The sequence below is a fragment of the Populus trichocarpa genome, chromosome 4, assembly GCF_000002775.5.
Source record: "Populus trichocarpa isolate Nisqually-1 chromosome 4, P.trichocarpa_v4.1, whole genome shotgun sequence".
In the NCBI taxonomy this organism is placed as follows: Eukaryota; Viridiplantae; Streptophyta; class Magnoliopsida; order Malpighiales; family Salicaceae; genus Populus; species Populus trichocarpa.
In genome coordinates this window covers 13,542,347-13,560,788 of record NC_037288.2, presented here as the reverse complement: position 1 = coordinate 13,560,788, position 18,442 = coordinate 13,542,347, and the positions used below count along the sequence as shown (strand labels likewise).

The following is an 18,442-nucleotide window of genomic DNA, read 5'->3' as shown; positions in this document are numbered from 1 at the left end:
ATCCAAGTTTTTATATCAGCAATTTAGCTCCTCCAAGTCAGAGCTTGAAGATTTCATGCAAGACTATTTCTCCTTTTAGGAAAAATAGTTATTGAAGTACTTAAATGTAAACTGCCAACTCAAGGAAGGACTATTTTGTAAAATAGAGACTAGGGTTTCTTAGCATATAAAAAGAAAGAGAGAAGGAGGCAGCAGCCAGCAGAAAAGAGGGAGAGCAGAAGGAGGCAGCAGCCAGCAGAGAATAAACACAAATTCTCTCCTCTACAAACCCAATAAATCATGCTCTTTTCATTCTTTAGAAGTAGTTGTTCAATAGTTATGCAAGGCTAAGCTCTTTTCTTGGTTGCAAGGACACAACAAACCTTCGGATTTCAAGAACCGTGAGATTTATTCTTCCTTTTATTTTCAATTTATGTTATGAAGGAGTATGATTGTTTTCCTATGCATATTTCCTATGATTGTTGTTGATGATTGCTAGAGCGGACTCTAAGTTATTGTTGTGAACAATCTATTGCTAAGTTTAATATCAAAACCGGAGTTGTGATATATGAACTTGTGAAGCAACTAAGCTTGATAATTGTGGCGGAACTACGTTATTGAACTTAGGGAGAACATTTGAACAAAGTGACATAAGCTGCGGACAGCTTGTATGTTAATCTTGATGAAATTATCTAGTTCTTAAAGCTACCATTAAATTGAATCATTAGTGCGGACACTTTGATTGTTTGTTGGTTAGGATTAGTTATACGGCGGATCTGTTAATTAATCAACGTTAAGAAAAGATAAAATTCCAGAACATAAACTGCAATTTTCGTTTCCCCACTAATTACCTTCGCACTGTTTTCTTACAACAATTACACAGAAACAGAGAGAAGAAGAAGACTTTACCTAGTGAAGCTGAAGGTGAAGGCAAAGGCAAAGGCAACAGTGCAGGCACCGACTAGAGAATGCTCTCCTCCTTCTCTTTTCAGTCTCTCCTCCCTCTATTCTTGGTTTTTTTTTTTGTTCTCTCTTGTAATGGCCTCCTCTTGGGGTTTTTTTGTGTTTGTTCCCCTCTAGAGTTTTTTTATCTTCTCTCCTCCTCCTCTTTTGCATCACTGAGGTCTGTATTTATAGTGTCAGAGTCCCTTCGCGTGTGAGAAACAAAGTTTCAATTCTCTTTTTTGAAGTTTGAATTTGATTAAGAATCAAATTTGAAAGCGGATAACTATCATTATCTTGAAGACAAGGATTATCTTGAAGATAGAGATTATCTTGAAGATAAGGATAGAATGACAAAAGTATATTGTAGTTCGTAGTTTTCACGCAAGTTAACAAATCACACTTTTCATCAAAATAAATCTCTGATCTTTTAATTTTACATTTTAAACCCTGTAAAATTAAATTAAAAAGCCAATGGGCCAAAATTGGGTTACAACAGACCTTAAAAAAAAAACAACACAAAAATCTAAACAAAAATTCTTCACAAGCTTAGATATATTTTTAGGTAATTTGAAAGTGAAAAAACATCTAAGTGGAGCCCCCTTCACTGAATTGAACTCGTTGATACTAAGATTGACCATTTTGGTGATTGGAATTAGTGTCAACGATAAATTTCTCTCTCTATTGCTAGAATCTTGCGACTCTCTCTTTTCTCTCACCATGAAGTTTTGGACTAAAATTTATTTTTTTCTCAAATTTTAAAAATTGAAGGTACTCAATATTTATTATTTGGAAACTTTAGGGTCAATAATGAACATTTCACCCAAACTTTGAAAAATCTACTAATTTCTTTCGAGTTTTTCACTTTAGTCTCCTATATTTTAATCTCACAATTCCCTAACAAATTAACCTAGATTGACCTCTAATTATGTTCTATGAAGGGTGAAAAAAAAAATAGTTTTGAGATGAAAAAAAAATTCATGAAAGTCTATATTGAACTGTGAAAGGGGTATGATGTAGGAAACAATAATTTTATCACATGTGTTTTAGTGTTCTAGTAAATCTTTGGCCTGTGCTACATTATGAGTCAGATTATTTTTTTAAATGCAAAAAAATATTTAGGCATTGTTAATGTTTTTTCTAGTAGAAAAAATAATCAAACCAAGTGAGGATTGACCCAAAGTAACCCAGTTGACTTGGTAGGTCTAAAGGCAAACTGGTTGACCGATAAAAACATAATTTACTCAAAATAAATATTCAAGATAAGATTATTTTCTATAACTATTGAGATGAAAACATATTGGATCAATTTGAAAAAACCCGAGTTAACTTGTCAATCTACATTCCAAGTCATGAGACTATAATAAATTATTAGAAAGTAAATCAAAATAAATTATGAATCTTAATTTTCAATAAACACAATGATGAAGGATCAAATTAAAAAAAAACAAAATTAAAAAGAGAACAAAAAAATGATCCAAATCAACCCGATTTAACCTACCAAACCCACGAATTGGGTCATGAGACCGGGATAAAATAATTGAAAGCAAATTGAAACAAATTATGAAACTCAATTTCCAATCAACTCAATGTTAAAAGATGAAACTGAAAAAATATTTGATTAAAAAAAAGGCATAAAAATGACTTTAGTCAACTTAAATTAATCAACCAAACCTATGACCTTAGTCATGAGATGATGATAACTTCATAGAAAGCAAACTAAAATAAATAATGAAACCTAATTCTCTATCAATCTAATGTTGAAAAATAAATTTGAAAAAAAAATTAAAAAAAAGGAAAATAAACTTGAGTAAATTACGTCAATCCATCAAACCCTCATTTTAGGTCATGAAACTAGAATAACCTCATAAAAATATATTAAAAAAAATTATGAAACTTAATTTCTAGTAAGTCTAATGTTGAAGAATATAATTGAAATTGAAAACAAAACATGGATAAAAAAAAAACTTAAAGGAAGAAAAAGAAAATTGTTCTAGTAAATAGTATTTTAGTTTTAGTTTTAGTTTTTTTTTTAATTTTAATTTTACACATAAAAAGAAAAGAAAGAAGGGAAACTTTACGTTGGTTGTCTTGTCTTGGTAGGTATTGTAACAACCCGGCTTTTCAAGCCCAAAACAACAGTAAATTTTATTTTTTTTGTACTTGACACACATCGTGTCGGTAATTGGCGAACATGTTCCCTTCACATCATCAATATACAATCCATACATCAACAACAATCAACATTTCATTTAAAAGTGAATCTTACATAAACTCATAATATTATGTTTGCATGATTAGAAGTTCGCATTTAAAATATGCATGCATAGACATGAGTTTGTATTATATCCTACAAATAGTCATCATAAATTTAATCTAAAAGGATCGAATAATAGTTATACATTCAGTATATTGATTCATATAAAATATATCATGATTTAGAATGCAACTACATGATTCCTTGCAAAAGTAGGTTCCCGTGTATTGGGTTTCCTAGGCACCTTGTTGGTATGACGTCCCTACTACAGTACAAAACATTACAAGAATGCAATTACTTAATAATAATAATAATAAGAAAACGGTCTGGCAGTTTAATGAAGCATTAACATTATCTCATGTTCAAAGCGTGACATTTGTAGTTCCTTCATGTTCTTGGAATACACAACTTGCAGTACATATATACGTACCAATTCTTACAATCAACCATAATCTTAAATCCGGCCATTCTTTTAAGACATCATTTGTCGAGGTTAACTATTCACTCACCCTGACCATTGAGACGACCAAAAGACCGGGGTGTCTTCTCCCAACTGCAGGAGTGTCGAAGTAATAAATAACCCGGCAAGACCGGGGTCGAACCACAGGGAGGCTAATTGTATAAATTATAAACAACAATAATACAACAACAATAGTAACAACAACAACAATAATAATACTAGTAGTAGTAGTAGTAGTAGTAGTAGTAGTAGTAGTAATAATAATAATAATAATAATACCAATAATACTATTAATAATGATAATAATAAAGATGAAGAAGAAGAAGAAGTTGATGAGAACTTTGAGATGGAAGATTAACGTAAGGATTAAACAATGATAACAACAAATGTCAAGGTTAGAGGATCCACTAATGGTATTTCAAACAAGTATAGTATAAACTCTTTTTATTCAATTGGAAACCACACACAAAGAAGGTTCCAATAAGATTATAAATTGTTAACATGATTATATTAGTTATCTTATTCGAATAATGCTAATACTTGTAAATGTTGCCAGGCATTCATGATTATAACTTATGTTAACAACAAATCGAGTTTCTTTCATAGCTCAGGTGTCGGTTATACCATACAGTACGGGCTATGAAAGTGCCAAGTATTTGTTGTATCAAGTGTTATACAATATAAATCTAGATTAACCATTTAACAAGCAAAGTATTAAAAGTGAACAAGATAACAAATATAAAGCATGTTAGTATCCAACATTAAGGTCCATGTTAAGTTTATATTATACTTATTCTTACACCATTAATGTACCCTTTTCACCTTGACATAATTAACTTAGCTAAATATAATGAAAGAGAGAAACATAAATAAACAAGGAAAGGAAGTGAAAAGCATAAGCAAGAAATTAATATAAGCAAAACTTAAGCATTACAAAATATAAAGAGAGAGCAAGAGCATGATCTTGATCTGAACACCAAGATGCCTAAATACCTGGCAAATGCCTCCTTTTATAGGCCAAAATTCAGAACTATTGATTTGTTGACTAATTGATGAGTGAGTGGCCACATCTTGACTTGGTGACAATTCTTAGTAATCGCATGATTCATTAACAACCTCAATCTTGCACACCTAGCTAGGTAAATTTTAGTAATTGCATTTTGAGGCAAAGTGGGAAAATACTTTTTCAATTTTTCAAGAGTGGTGTCCATTTTTTAGATGAGAAGTGGAAAAAATGCAAAGAGAAGGAACAAGAAATTGAACAAATATATACACAAATATCAGTTATCATGAGAAACTGAAAGAACCGACTTAAGAGTCACGGAGTACCGTTATCCGCCATTTGACCGGGGTGAGAGAGACTAGCAAAACAAGAGTCACACCAAAAAGAAAAACAATGTGAGAAAAACAAAATAATCAACTTTTATCTACAGGATCATTCAAACCAATGGATTCATTTCCACTAGGAAAATTATCAAAGTAAGCTTTCAAACGATGTCCATTTACCTTGAAAACATTGTCATTCTTTGGATTCTCGATATCACAGGCCCCATATGGATACACATGTTTCACAATAAAAGGACCGCTCCATCTTGATCTTAGCTTTCCAGAAAATAAATGGAGTCGAGAATTATAAAGCAAAACTTTGTGACCAGTATCAACTTTTTGACAATTTCCAGAAGTTTTGCAAAATGCATGCGTGTCCTTAAACATGGTGGGCCAATAAAATCCATTTTGAAAGATTTTTGCAACTATCTTTTGTGATGAGAAATGATTCCCACATGCTTCAAAATGACAAAGTTTAATGACACTACTTACCTCATTGTCAGGAATGCATCTTTGAAATATTTGATCAGGACAATATTTGAATAAGTCAGGGTCATCCCCATAAAAGTTCTTTACTTCGTTCAAAAACTTTCCTTTGTCTTCGGTACTCCAGTGAGCTGGCAAATCTCCTGTTGCAAGAAAATTGATATTTTTAGCAAACCAAGGCATTGAACTAAGAGAAAGTAAGGATTCATCAGGAAAGTAATCGTCGATTAGTGTGATGTCGGATGTCGAATTTGTTGTCACTCTTGACAAAAGATCCGCATCAACATTTTCGGTGTCTTTTTCATCCGTGATTTCTTCCTGAGAATAAATCATTTGCAAATCTTCAGATTCATCCAACTCAATTTTACTCAAAGTAGATTCAAGTTGATCACAAACTAATTCTTCAATAAAATCTACTTCTTATAAATCATTATCATCTCCAGGTTGCTTGCAAATGTTGAAAATATTCATCTCCAATGTCATGTTTCCAAAAGAGAGCTTCATCAGTCCATTCCTACAATTAATCAATGCATTGGAAGTTGTAAGAAACGAACGTCCTAAAATAACAGGAAATGAATTACATGTCTCAACAGGTTGTGTATCCAAGACAATAAAATCCACAGGGTAAATGAATTTATCGACTTGTACTAACACATCTTCAATTATTCCTCTAGGCACTTTTACAGATCTATCGGCAAGTAAAAGAGTCACAGAAGTTGGTTTTAACTCACATAGATTGAGACTTTAAAAAACTGAATATGGAAGTAAATTCACACTAGCTCCAAGATCAAGTAAAGCTCTTTCAATTTTATGTTCTCCAATAAAGCATGAAATTGTAGGACAACCAGGGTCTTTATATTTCAAAGCATTATTGTTGTGAAGAATAGCACTTACTTGTTCGGCTAAAAATGCTTTCTTTTTCACATTCAGTTTTCTCTTCACAGTGCACAGATCTTTTAAAAATTTAGCATAAGAAGGAACCTGTTTAATAGCATCCAACAAAGGTATATTGATCCTTACTTGTTTGAAAGTTTCAAAGATTTCAGAGTTGTGATTGACTTTCCTTTGTTTGGTCCTGGCATGAGGAAATGGAAGTGCTAGCGAAGAATCAGTCTTTTCTTTACAATGTTTAGATTCAACCCCTTCCTTACCCTCAGAGATTGACTCATCATCTTCCTTACAAGGTTCAAGAATGGGTTTTTCAATAACCTTACCATTGCGAAGAGTGATGACTGATTTGGCTTGATCCATGTGTTGGCTTCCAAAACTACTTGCATTTGCATTGTATTGCCCCTTTGGATTTTGTTGTGGTTGAGATGGAAACTTACCTTTCTCTTGGAAACTGAGAGCAGATGTTAATTTTGCAAGAGTATCTTTAAAATCTGTCATGCTTTGAGCAAGTTGAGTGTTGATTGTCTCTTGCTTTTCAATGAATGCATGCAATGTTTCCTCAAGATTTCTTCTAGGAGGTAGAGCATAAGGAGGTGCATATCCATGAGAATTTTAGAAATTATGGTGTGCTTGAAACGGTGGCTGTGAGGTTTGTGCATTATTGTTATCACTCTTCCAATTGAAATTTGGGTGATTTCTCCAACCAGAGTTGTATGTTTGCGAGTATGGGTTATGATTGGGCCTTTGGAAACTGTTTAAAGCATGGGCTTGTTCATGGAGACATTCCTTAAAAGAAGGCAAAGTTGGACAGTCATTGGTTGAATGTTCATTGGTTTCACAGATTTGACACACAATGTCTTGAACAAATTTTAGTTGACCACTCTTTTTTGATTCTGGTGCCTCAACTTTTTTAGCTAAAGATGCAAACTTGGCTTGGAGGTCATGATCTTCCCTAAGGTTGTACATACCTCCACTAGATGTATGAGGTTGGGTTTTACTTGGTGCCTCATAAGTTCCTGTAGTGTCCCAATTTTGCGCATTTTCAGCTAGCAAGTCTAGGTATTCCATTGCTTCATTAGGGTCTTTATCCTCAAAAGTTTCATTGCACATCAATTCAACCATTTGCCTATCTCTAGGAGTTAACCCTTCATAAAAATATGAAACCAATCTCCATGTTTCAAAACCATGATGAGGGCAAGTATTAAGCAAGTCTCGATACCTATCCCAACATTGGTAAAATGTTTCTCCTGGTTTTTGAGTGAAAGTGATGATTTGTCTTTTGAAAGAGTTTGTTCTGTGAGACGGAAAAAACTTCTTTAAAAATTGTTATTGCATTTCATCACAAGCACGAATAGATCCTGGTCTCAAATTTTATAGCCATGTTTTAACTTTATCTCTTAATGAAAAAAGGAAAAAGCTTTAACCTGATGGTGTTCATGCTACAATTTGAGTCATTATAGGTGTTACAAACCTCCTCAAATTCCCTTAAATGCAAGTATGGATTTTCTAAATCTAAACCATGAAAAGAAGGTAAAAGTTGAATAATGTCTAACTTAAAATTAAAATGAGATGCATCAGGAGGAAAAACTATGCATGAGGGTGCACTTGTTCTTGTGGGATTCATGTGGTCTCTAAGTGTTCTAACCCGAATATTCTCATTATTCTCATTATGAAGCGATTAGTTATCTTCTTTGGCCATATTTTCTGAAAATGATGAGGATACCCTACAAAGTCTACCACTTAATGTACGTGACCAGACTCTCATGCACTTGTAGAAAGAGAAAAAAAAGAAGAAGAAAACAAAAGAAAAAGAAACAAAACAAAAGAAACAAAGTTAGATACACGAAAAGTGAAAAGAGAAAATAAAATAAATACTATAATTTGTACAAGAATTTACCTCCCCGGCAACGGCGCCAAAAACTTGACACAACCAAAAGATTGATGTCTTCTCCCAAGTGCAGGAGTGTCGAAGTAATAAATAACCCGGTAAGACCGGGGTCGAACCACAGGGAGGCTAATTGTATAAATTATAAACAACAATAATACAACAACAATAGTAACAATAATAATAATAATAATAATAGTAATAGTAATAGTAATAGTAATAGTAATAGTAACAGTAATAGTAGTAATAATAATAATAATACCAATAATACTATTAATAATGATAATAATAAAGATGAAGAAGAAGAAGTTGATGAGAACTTTGAGATGGAAGATTAACGTAAGGATTAAACAATGCTAACAACAAATGTCAAGGTTAGAGGATCCACTAATGGTATTTCAAACAAGTATAGTATAAACTCTTTTTATTCAATTGGAAACCACACACAAATGAGGTTCCAATCAGATTATAAATTGTTAACATGATTACATTAGTTATCTTATTCGAATAATGCTAATACTTATAAATGTTGTCAGGCATTCATGATTATAACTTATGTTAACAACAAATCAAGTTCCTTTCATAGCTCAGGTGTCGGTTATACCATACAGTACAGGCTATGAAAGTGCCAAGTATTTGTTGTACCAAGTGTTATACAACATAAATCTAGATTAACCATTTAACAAGCAAAGTATTAAAAGTGAACAAGATAAGAAATATAAAACATGTTAGTATCCAACATTAAGGTCCATGTTAAGTTTATATTATACTTATTCTTACACCATTAATGTACCCTTTTCACCTTGACATAATTAACTTAGCTAAACATAATGAAAGAGAGAAACATAAATAAACAAGGAAAGGAAATGAAAAGCATAAGCAAGAAATTAATATAAGCAAAACTTAAGCATTACAAAATATAAAGAGAGAGCAAGAGCATGATCTTGATCTGAACACCAAGATGCCTAAATACCTGGCAAATGCCTCCTTTTATAGGTCAAAATTCGGAACTATTGATTTGTTGACTAATTGATGAGTGAGTGGCCACATCTTGACTTGGTGACAATTCTTATCTTCTTGTCTGCCAAAAACGTCATTAATAATGTCATAATTTGAACAGACTTAAATCATGAAAGTTCTAGGAAATTGTCTCAGCTTTCCAGGGTAAACATTTGAGATCATTTGGACTTCTAGAACTCGAGATATGGGCTGAACACTGAACAGTGTCTGGGCTACAGGACAGATTCAGACTTCTTCGTTGTTGCTACAATTTGGACTTGAAAACGGCCTTGTTAAATCTTAGACTCCCATGAAAATTGTAGGCTTATGTCTTAGCTTTCCATCCATATAAGGCAGACCTAAATTCGAGATCTATAGCTCCAGATATGACCCGATTACCGAATAGTGTTCCAGTTTGGACTGCACCAACATCTCTTTTCTAAGTTTGGCCATCTCTTTGTCCTTTCAATTTCAGTACTTCAACTCATCAATCAATTCTTTCATTTATGTGATAGGCCTGCATTTAAGATGAACATTTACCATAAATTAAAGGTATCTTATATTATTAGACTTATTATTATAAAATATGCTTTAGTTAAGGAGTTATTGATACTTCAAGTGCAAAATGACGATATAAAACCATGATAAAAATGCACTTTTAAGTACTAATCAACCATCCCCTTCGAATGCCATCAGCCAAAGCAAATCAACTGTTTGTCTCGGTCGTCCATTCAAATGTCATTAGCCAAAACTAATCATTCATTTGTCCCAGTCATCCATTCGGATGCCATTAGCCAAAGCTAATCAATTGTTTATCCCAGTCATCCCTTCGGATGCAATTGGCCAAAGCTAATCATTCATTTGTCCCGGTCATCCCTTCGGATCCATTAGCCGAAGCTAATCAATTGTTCGTCCCGGTCATCCCTTCGGATGCATAGCCAAAGCTAATCATTCATTTGTCCCGGTCATCCCTTTGGATGCCATTAGCCAAAGCTAATCAATTTTTTGTCTCGGCCATCCCTTTGGATGCCATTAGTCGAAGCTAATCATTTATTTGTCTCGGCCATCCCTTCGGATGCATAGCCAAAGCTAATCATTCGTTTGTCCCGGCCATCCCTTCGAATGCCATTAGCCGAAGCTAATCAATTGTTTGTCCTGGCCATCCCTTCGGATGCCATTAGCCGAAGCTAATCATTCATTTGTCCCGGCCATCCCTTCGGATGTAATTAGCCGAAGCTAATCAATTGTTTGTCCCGGCCATCCCTTCGAATGCCATTAGCCGAAGCTAATCATTCATTTGCCGGCCATCCCTTCGGATGCAATTAGCCGAAGCTAATCATTCATTTGCTGGCCATCCCTTCGGATGCAATTAGCCAAAGCTAATCATTCGTTTGTCCCGGTCATCCCTTCGGATACAATTAACCAAAGCTAATCATTCGTTTATCCCGGTCATCCCTTTGGATGCCATTAGCCGAAACTAATCAATTGTTTGTCCCGGCCATCCCTTCGGATGCCATTAGCCAAAGCTAATCATTCATTTGTCCCGGTCATCCCTTCGGATGCAATTAGCCAAAGCTAATAATTCGTTTGTCCCCGGTCATCCCTTCGGATACAATTAGCCAAAGCTAATCATTCGTTTATCCCGGTCATCCCTTTGGATGCCATTAGCCGAAGCTAATCAATTGTTTGTCCCGGCCATCCCTTCGGATGCCATTAGCCAAAGCTAATCATTTGTTAACATTTAAGCATTTGACAGTCTGATATCTGAATTAACACAATACAATAACATTCATGATAAAGTATTTTAATTATTCAACATTATTTAAAAGGAAGGTGAAAGTCACCTACCTGCAGTAGAAGCTCTACTCGTGCTCCCTTGTTGCTGCTGTTGCACCACACCGGTGGTCCCTCCTGCAGTCACAGACTTATCTCATAAATTTTCCTCATTCAAGGATATGTTTTATAATAATCATATCAATAGCTAATAAATCTTTCTTTCAATCATTTCTTTCTTTATATCCTACGTTTTTCTCATTACACCCATTAATGTTGTCATCCTTTATCCAACCATAGCTATCATTCTTTCAGGCCGATATTACAGAGAATCCATATTCATCAATTACTCATATGTTACTTTCTAAGCATGTTCATTTCCTCATAATAACATACATACATATATCATGTATATTTTCAGAGTTAGTATCTCAATGTGCAAGTGTTCGTATGACTCAATTCTTTTATATTGAAAGTCTACTGTTACTGTTTAACTTTGAACTGTTACTGTCCAGACATTTGAACTGTTACTGTCCACACATTGAACTGTTACTGTCCAATCATTACTGTCTAACTTTGAACTGTTACTATCTAGACATTTGAACTGTTACTGTCCACACATTGAACTTTTTCTCTTTTATCTCAACCCCTGACCATATCATATATCATTTAAGAGTGTCAAAAAAATATCTTTATAAGAGCCAATTTATCTTATTTATTTCAATCTTCCTTCTTAACGTCAAAATAAAACATTCTTATCGATTTTACAAACTTTTCGAACAATATTCTTCTAAACACAATCCTTGACAACAGTTTCAATCAACCATAAATAACAAACGAATAATATTCCAAACAATCCATACTGTCAAGTTATAATGAATTATTATGAGTATAACATAACCAAATATTAACTTCATCAAATGGTGAAATTTCCAGAAATATGGGTTTAACCGAACTGACCTCAAACTTGCAGACCTACTGTGCGAGATACACAACTTCTATACCGAATGTTTTTTTCAGATCTCCACCATTCAGAATCTAGAAAGAATCAGGAAGAACAACATATCCAAATTATAGCCTAATCCAACGGTGGCCGAAGGAGAAAACAGACAGCAAAGAAGACTGTCCAGAAGTGTATTTTCCCAGATATTGTCCTCCCTCGATATCTCTCAAACGGGGACTGATATAGAAAATCCCTCCGGTGCAAATGTACACGACATGGATGAGAACAACATATCCGAATATCATTCAGATCCAACGGTGGAAGGTGGAGTTATAGCTGTCAGATGTTCTGTCATCAATATGTCTTCTCTCCAGCCTCTCTCTAAACTCTCTCTTACTCTTGCCAGTCCCTCCAAGAGAGAAAATAGAATGATATTTATAGTTCTAACATCTTGTTAATTGCACATTTATCCCCACTCCTTTTTATCATTTGTACATAAACTACCAACCTTCTGTTATTTGAATATTGACCTCTCTTGATCTTACACATTCATTTTGTCCTCAGAAATGTTTTTCTTTTCAATAATTTAGCACTATATTCACTTTTCTTTTCATTAATTTCACTATTTTTATCTTGATTTAGGTTTTTTTTAATTTAATTTAACCCATTTTACTATTGGTTAAATTTCTCATATTTTAAATACCCAGAAAAATTATAACCGGGGGTTTACAGGTATAATAAAGGAAAATTTTATGTTACTTAAAATATAATTATTAGTATCTTATTAGTTATTAAATGAGATTTATTTTGAAGAAAATAAAATAGATACAAGTGAGAAAGAAAAACAATCAATGACCCACTAAAAATGATAAGAATATATTCACCTAGTATTTCTCTCTCTTATATATATTTATCTAATTGTATAAAATAGATCAATTGAGTAACTAAGAGTCTATTTGTTTTTGTATTTTACAGGTGTTTTTTTTTAAATTAATTTTTTTAAAATTTTTTTGCTTTAAATTATATATTTTTTAATGTTTTTAAATTATTTTAATAATATTAAAAATAAATTTAAAAAAATAAAAAAATTATTTTAATATATTTTTAAACAAAAAAACAATTTTCTTATAACATCATTACAAAATTTATCGTATAATAAATAGGCGGTCATGGACCTTCTTTGCGAAATCGCCTTCGTTAATTAAAGAAGACCGAATTATTACCACCACCCCTAAAACCCTCTTTAGGAATTATCTCATTTTCTCGAGGAAAGTTAGGGAGAAAATGGTGGCTGACAAAGGAAAGAAATCAAAGGTCACTGGAGAAGAAGAGACTGATCACATTGACGGAGAACTTGTTCTTTCCGTTGAGAAGTTGCAGGAGCTCCAAGATGAGCTTGAGAAGGTTCTTCTTTTTCCTTTTTCCTCCCTGTATGTTTTTGCTCATGTGTGTCTCTGTTTTTGTATGTATCTATGGTTTTTTTTTTTTTTTTTTGGTTTATTTTAACAATTCCAAGATAATTTTTTTTTTCTTTTGCTTGGTTAACAATTTAAAGACAACTTAGGTGAACGGATAACTTGATGTGCTGAATTTCAACTGTATTTGGAACCTGCTTTTCGTTTTTAAACGTATAAATTTGATTGTTTATCTAAGAAAAATAAGTAAAAGCTTCCAATGCCAAAATGAGGATCCCAAATTGCATGAGCAATAGGTCTTACATGCAAACAAAAGGTCCTGTACCCATGTTTCCAGGAAATAATATTTATGAATATTTGCATTTGCTTTGATATTGAACAGATTAATGAACAAGCAAGCGATGAAGTCCTGGGAATTGAGCAGAAGTACAACGATGTTCGCAGACCTGTCAACACTAAAAGGACCGATATCATCAAATCTATTCCTGATTTCTGGTTAACTGCAGAGAGTGTCTTGTTCACACTTTAAAATTTCTATTCTGAGTCAGCTATTGGCTATCAATTTCTTTCCTTTTTGTGACATGTGCATAATGCAGTTCCTGAGTCATCCTGCTCTTTGTGATCTTTTGACCGAGGAGGACCAAAAGGTTTGTCACCTGAATTCTGAAATTCTTTGAATTACTTTTTCTGTAACTCAATACTAATTGGTTGTTTGGAGCTGCAATTTTGACTTATCTCCCTTTTATTTTATTTCATTGATGTTTAAATGTCAATATCATTGACTGTTTAATCCTGTGGTATGCTCAAGCAAAGTTAGGGTGGAAGGAGCAGGACTTAATTTCATTTCCTGTCATTGCAACCAAGAAAAAAAGTACATGGAACTTTAATTGGAAATTAACATTGAATTGAAATAAAAAGCTATTAGCTCCATAGTAATGAATGCTATTATTAAGCAAAGTTAATAATGAATGCTTGCACCAAAGAGACTCATTTGTCTGCTGTTATTGACACAGATCTTCAAGTATCTAGATTCTCTAGACATGGAGGATTCCAAAGATGTGATGTCAGGGTATTCTATCACATTCGTAAGTATCTTTCGCCTCCCTTTCTTTAGGTGCACTTTATTTTGTTGCTTTCGTTTTTGGAACGAATTCTATTTTTTTCAAGAGCAGTTATTTAATTTTTATTTATTTCTCCTTTTCAGATGCTATTTATCTCTTAATCTGCACTCATGACCTTTTATAGTGTTGTTGATGAGTTATTCCTGATCATTTCAGTTTCTTTCCTTTTTTCTCTTTTCACTCTTAACTTCCAGAATTTCAAAGAGAATGCTCATTTTGAAGATACAAAGCTGAAAAAAACCTTTACATTCTTTGAGGAGGGTACAGCTAAGATAACTAGTACATACATCAAGTGGAACGAGGGCATGGTGATGCTGGTATATTATCCCTTCAGCATCCTTTACACTTTCTTCTCTCTCATATTTTTGTAGAAGGCTGATTGTGAATTCTAACATTTGAAAGGCGCTGCAAATGGAGTCAATCACGAGAAAAAGGAGACAAACGACCTTTGGCTGAGTTGAGGTTGCTTCCTAACCATTCATTACTTTATTATGCTATTTGTTTTTTTAAAAAAGGCGTAGCTAACTTCATTTGTTAAGCTTTGTCACCAAAAAGGTTTCTGAGGCATGGGCATAAAAGTCACATATGGTTTATGGCAACAAGTTGCAAGATCTTCTATGATTTCACAGCTAATTATATGTAGTTGTTTAAGGGAATACTTAATTACTGTGCCAAAAGGGTAACCTTGGCATTACCTTTGTCATATGGTCAAATTCGAAGTAGTTTAATCAGAATTCAGATGCCAACTTCTAAGCTAAAATCTTTGTTATGCATGCTTTAGCTGTAGAAAGCTGTTTGATTGGTGGAGGCAGACAATAAATGTTTATTTTAGAAAATTGCTGATGTGACACTTAAATTTGCTAACCTAAAAGACTTTAAATTTGTTAAGTAGTTTTATACATCAGTGTCATTTAGCTCGTCCTGACCGCATTATTTGTATTCTACTTGTATTAGTCATGGATTTCATATGATTGCACTCAGTCTTATGGTAGACATGAGCTTTGATCTATGTTCTCTCCCATGCATGGCTTCCTGTTGAAGTATTATAAATTCACCCTTCAAATTAAAATTTTGATATCCATATGGTAAGGTGCGAGTTTTTGCTGCAGTTTGGAAGCTCCTAATTGAAAATTGATAATCTTTAAGAATCAGCCTTTATCAATGAAAAGTTGCTGTGAGCTCAGACTAGTACTGATATAGAACAGAAAAGAGAAGGGAGAGCAGAGTAGTAGAGAGGAACTAGAGAGGAGAATAGGGAAAGAGGAATTAGAGAGGAGAACAGGGAAGAAAGCAGCAGAGGAGGGGAGGAAAAGAGGGGAAGAGGTGAGGGAGAGAAAGACAGAAGAAGAACTGTAGGAAAAGAAAGTTTCAATTCTCAATAATAATCCAGCTATCCTTAAACATGGTAATATGTTTTCTTATGTTGGCACCGAACTTTAATGAAACCCTAAATAAAATAAGAAATATAATAAATACTAACCCTAATAAAATATCTAAATATCTTAAAGATTAGTTATAATAGCCTAAACTAAGTAGATTTGCAATTAAGATAGACAATAAAATAAAACATAATCTCAAACTTTCCTATGATAATTATATTGCAAATCTTCTATTTATTCTCCATCAAGTACTTTGGTCTCTATATGGACCTCTGGCTCGTGGGATTTTTGAGGAGTTTTTAAGCCAATGTTTCTAGGAATTGGAAAGGCCCAGTATGTTCTCTTTATTTTCCTATTCTTAACTGTAGGAGGATGGCTTAGTTTCCATGTTGCAATTGTGCATTGTGCATTCTCTTCATTAATCTCATTTGTTAAAAAATAAAAAGCTGTGCACCTAGGACAAAATGGACAGACATTCCTACTCGTGTAATCTGATACTGGGATTCAATCTGCTATCTGTGAATTGTTGCTCCTTAGTGTCTACCATGTCAGATCTTTTACCCTTCCATTCAAAATAGAAACGTGATATAATTTGAGAGCTACTCTAGAACTCTATAACTATTGTTGAGCCTTAATTTAAATTACAGGTACATAAATCATGGTGAGAGCAATCCTCCTTTTCTTTTCTTTTTGTTAAGGTTACTGTTTCAATTTCAATTTCACTTTATATGTGCTCATTGATGCATTCATCATTTATTTTATGGTTGCAGCTTCTTCAGTTGGTTTGCTGAAACTGAACAGGAGGAGATCTCTGAGCTTCATGATGAGGTGAGAGAAGCCCTTTGCCTTATAAATTTATTATGTTGATAATGTAAAATGATGATTTGATACTTCTTCCTGATATCCATGACTCCATATTAGTAAATAAATATATTTAATTTTTCACCAACAACAACCACTTATTCTGGCACAATTGAATTAAAGTTAAACTGCTTCCTTCTAGTTCTTACTGTCTTACTAATTTTGGTTTTCCCCCAAAATTGCAGGTTGCGGAGATAATTAAGGAAGACTTGTGGCCCAATCCTCTAAAGTACTTTAACAATGTATTGTGTTTTTTTGTTTTTTTTTCCATCAGAGGTTCTCCTTTTCATTCTGCTGCTTGCATTTTCTGTTTTTTTATATATAAAGGAGATCTTCAGATTGAAGTTTACTTTTAGAGTCACTCTGTTTCATTGTTTCAGGAAGCTGATGAAGAGGATTCTGATGGAAGATGGAGATGGAGATGAAGAGGTAATGATGAAAAAGAAAAAGGTTCCAGTATATCTGTCCTTGCATGCACATGCACGCGCACTGGAGAACATGCACACAAACATATGCTACATGCATGCATCTATATCTATTTATTGCATGGTTGGCACTGTTTGATGTTTGCATTTGGTCACTTCATTTGGGGTGTCACAGGATCTGATGAGCGACCAAATGATCTGTAGGAGTTCCAGATGTCCCCGGTTCTGTAGGAATAGCATATGCATTCATGTAGATTCTAGTTCTATGGGATGTAGGGCTTTTATCAGACACTTTGTCATTTGTAATGGGCTGTGGGAACATGTTTGTGTGCTACTGCAACTTGAAGTTCTATTAAACTTTTCTTATGGAGATCAGAACTATTTATTTGAAGTGATGTTTAGATTGTTAATAGAAATGCAAACATTCTCGTTGAGGCTTTTAGCAAAGCACCTAAATCTAAGTTGGGACGAATTGCTTAAAACCATAATTACTGTACTTCAATTCCTTAGTGGTTGTGTCAGCATCAGCATTTGCCCCCCACCACCACCGAACTTATTATGTGTATTTGTTTGCATCCCAATTGCATGTTTACCAAGATAGGCACTTTGATAATTCTTGTCTCCCAGTAGCATTTCCACTCATACCTTTTGAACTATGAAAGAGTCAAGTTACAAAAATAAGTGGTTGTTGCTCCTTTTTATGTTTTTACAATGCTGTGCTTGTCATCTGACATGATTGATGCATGTCTATAGGAAAACAGTGATGAACAAGATGACGATGATGACAATGAAGATGGTGATGAGGAAGAAAATTGAAGTTTCTCTTGCTTTTGTGGTTTTCCTGTCGTGAGGAAGCAAGGATGAAACTAGATATAGGAAAGGAGAATAGCTAATGATGTGAAGCTACCTGCGGTTTTGAAGATTTGTAGCTTTTCAAAGTTTCATAGATATACATTTAGACATAGCTTTTTGAAGATTTTTCATCTAGCTATACGTTTAGATCATGCTTTATATATTTTTACAAATGTTGTTATCCTTATGGTAGATGCCTTGGGGTAAAGGGATTCTCCATCTAGGAAGAAAAGACAACAAAAAAAATGAAATGAGAGCTGGAGATCAATTGGTTTAGTTACCTCCTATTTTTACGTACACATTTCAAATATAGTGAAATCAGAGATCGAGTATATGTATATAGAAAGTTGGTAGGTGAGATGGAGGAGAAAACTAAACCTGTCAGGTTTATGCTAGCAAGGTTTCAAACCTTGCTAGCAGACCTGACAGTTTTATTTTCTTACAAATC

At 33.7% G+C, this 18,442-nt stretch overlaps 1 pseudogene; it reads left to right on the top strand.

Annotated features, from left to right (window-relative positions):
* Positions 1 to 13,117: 13,117 nt before the first annotated feature.
* Positions 13,118 to 17,958, top strand: LOC112325447 (NAP1-related protein 2-like; annotated as a pseudogene).
* Positions 17,959 to 18,442: the final 484 nt, after the last annotated feature.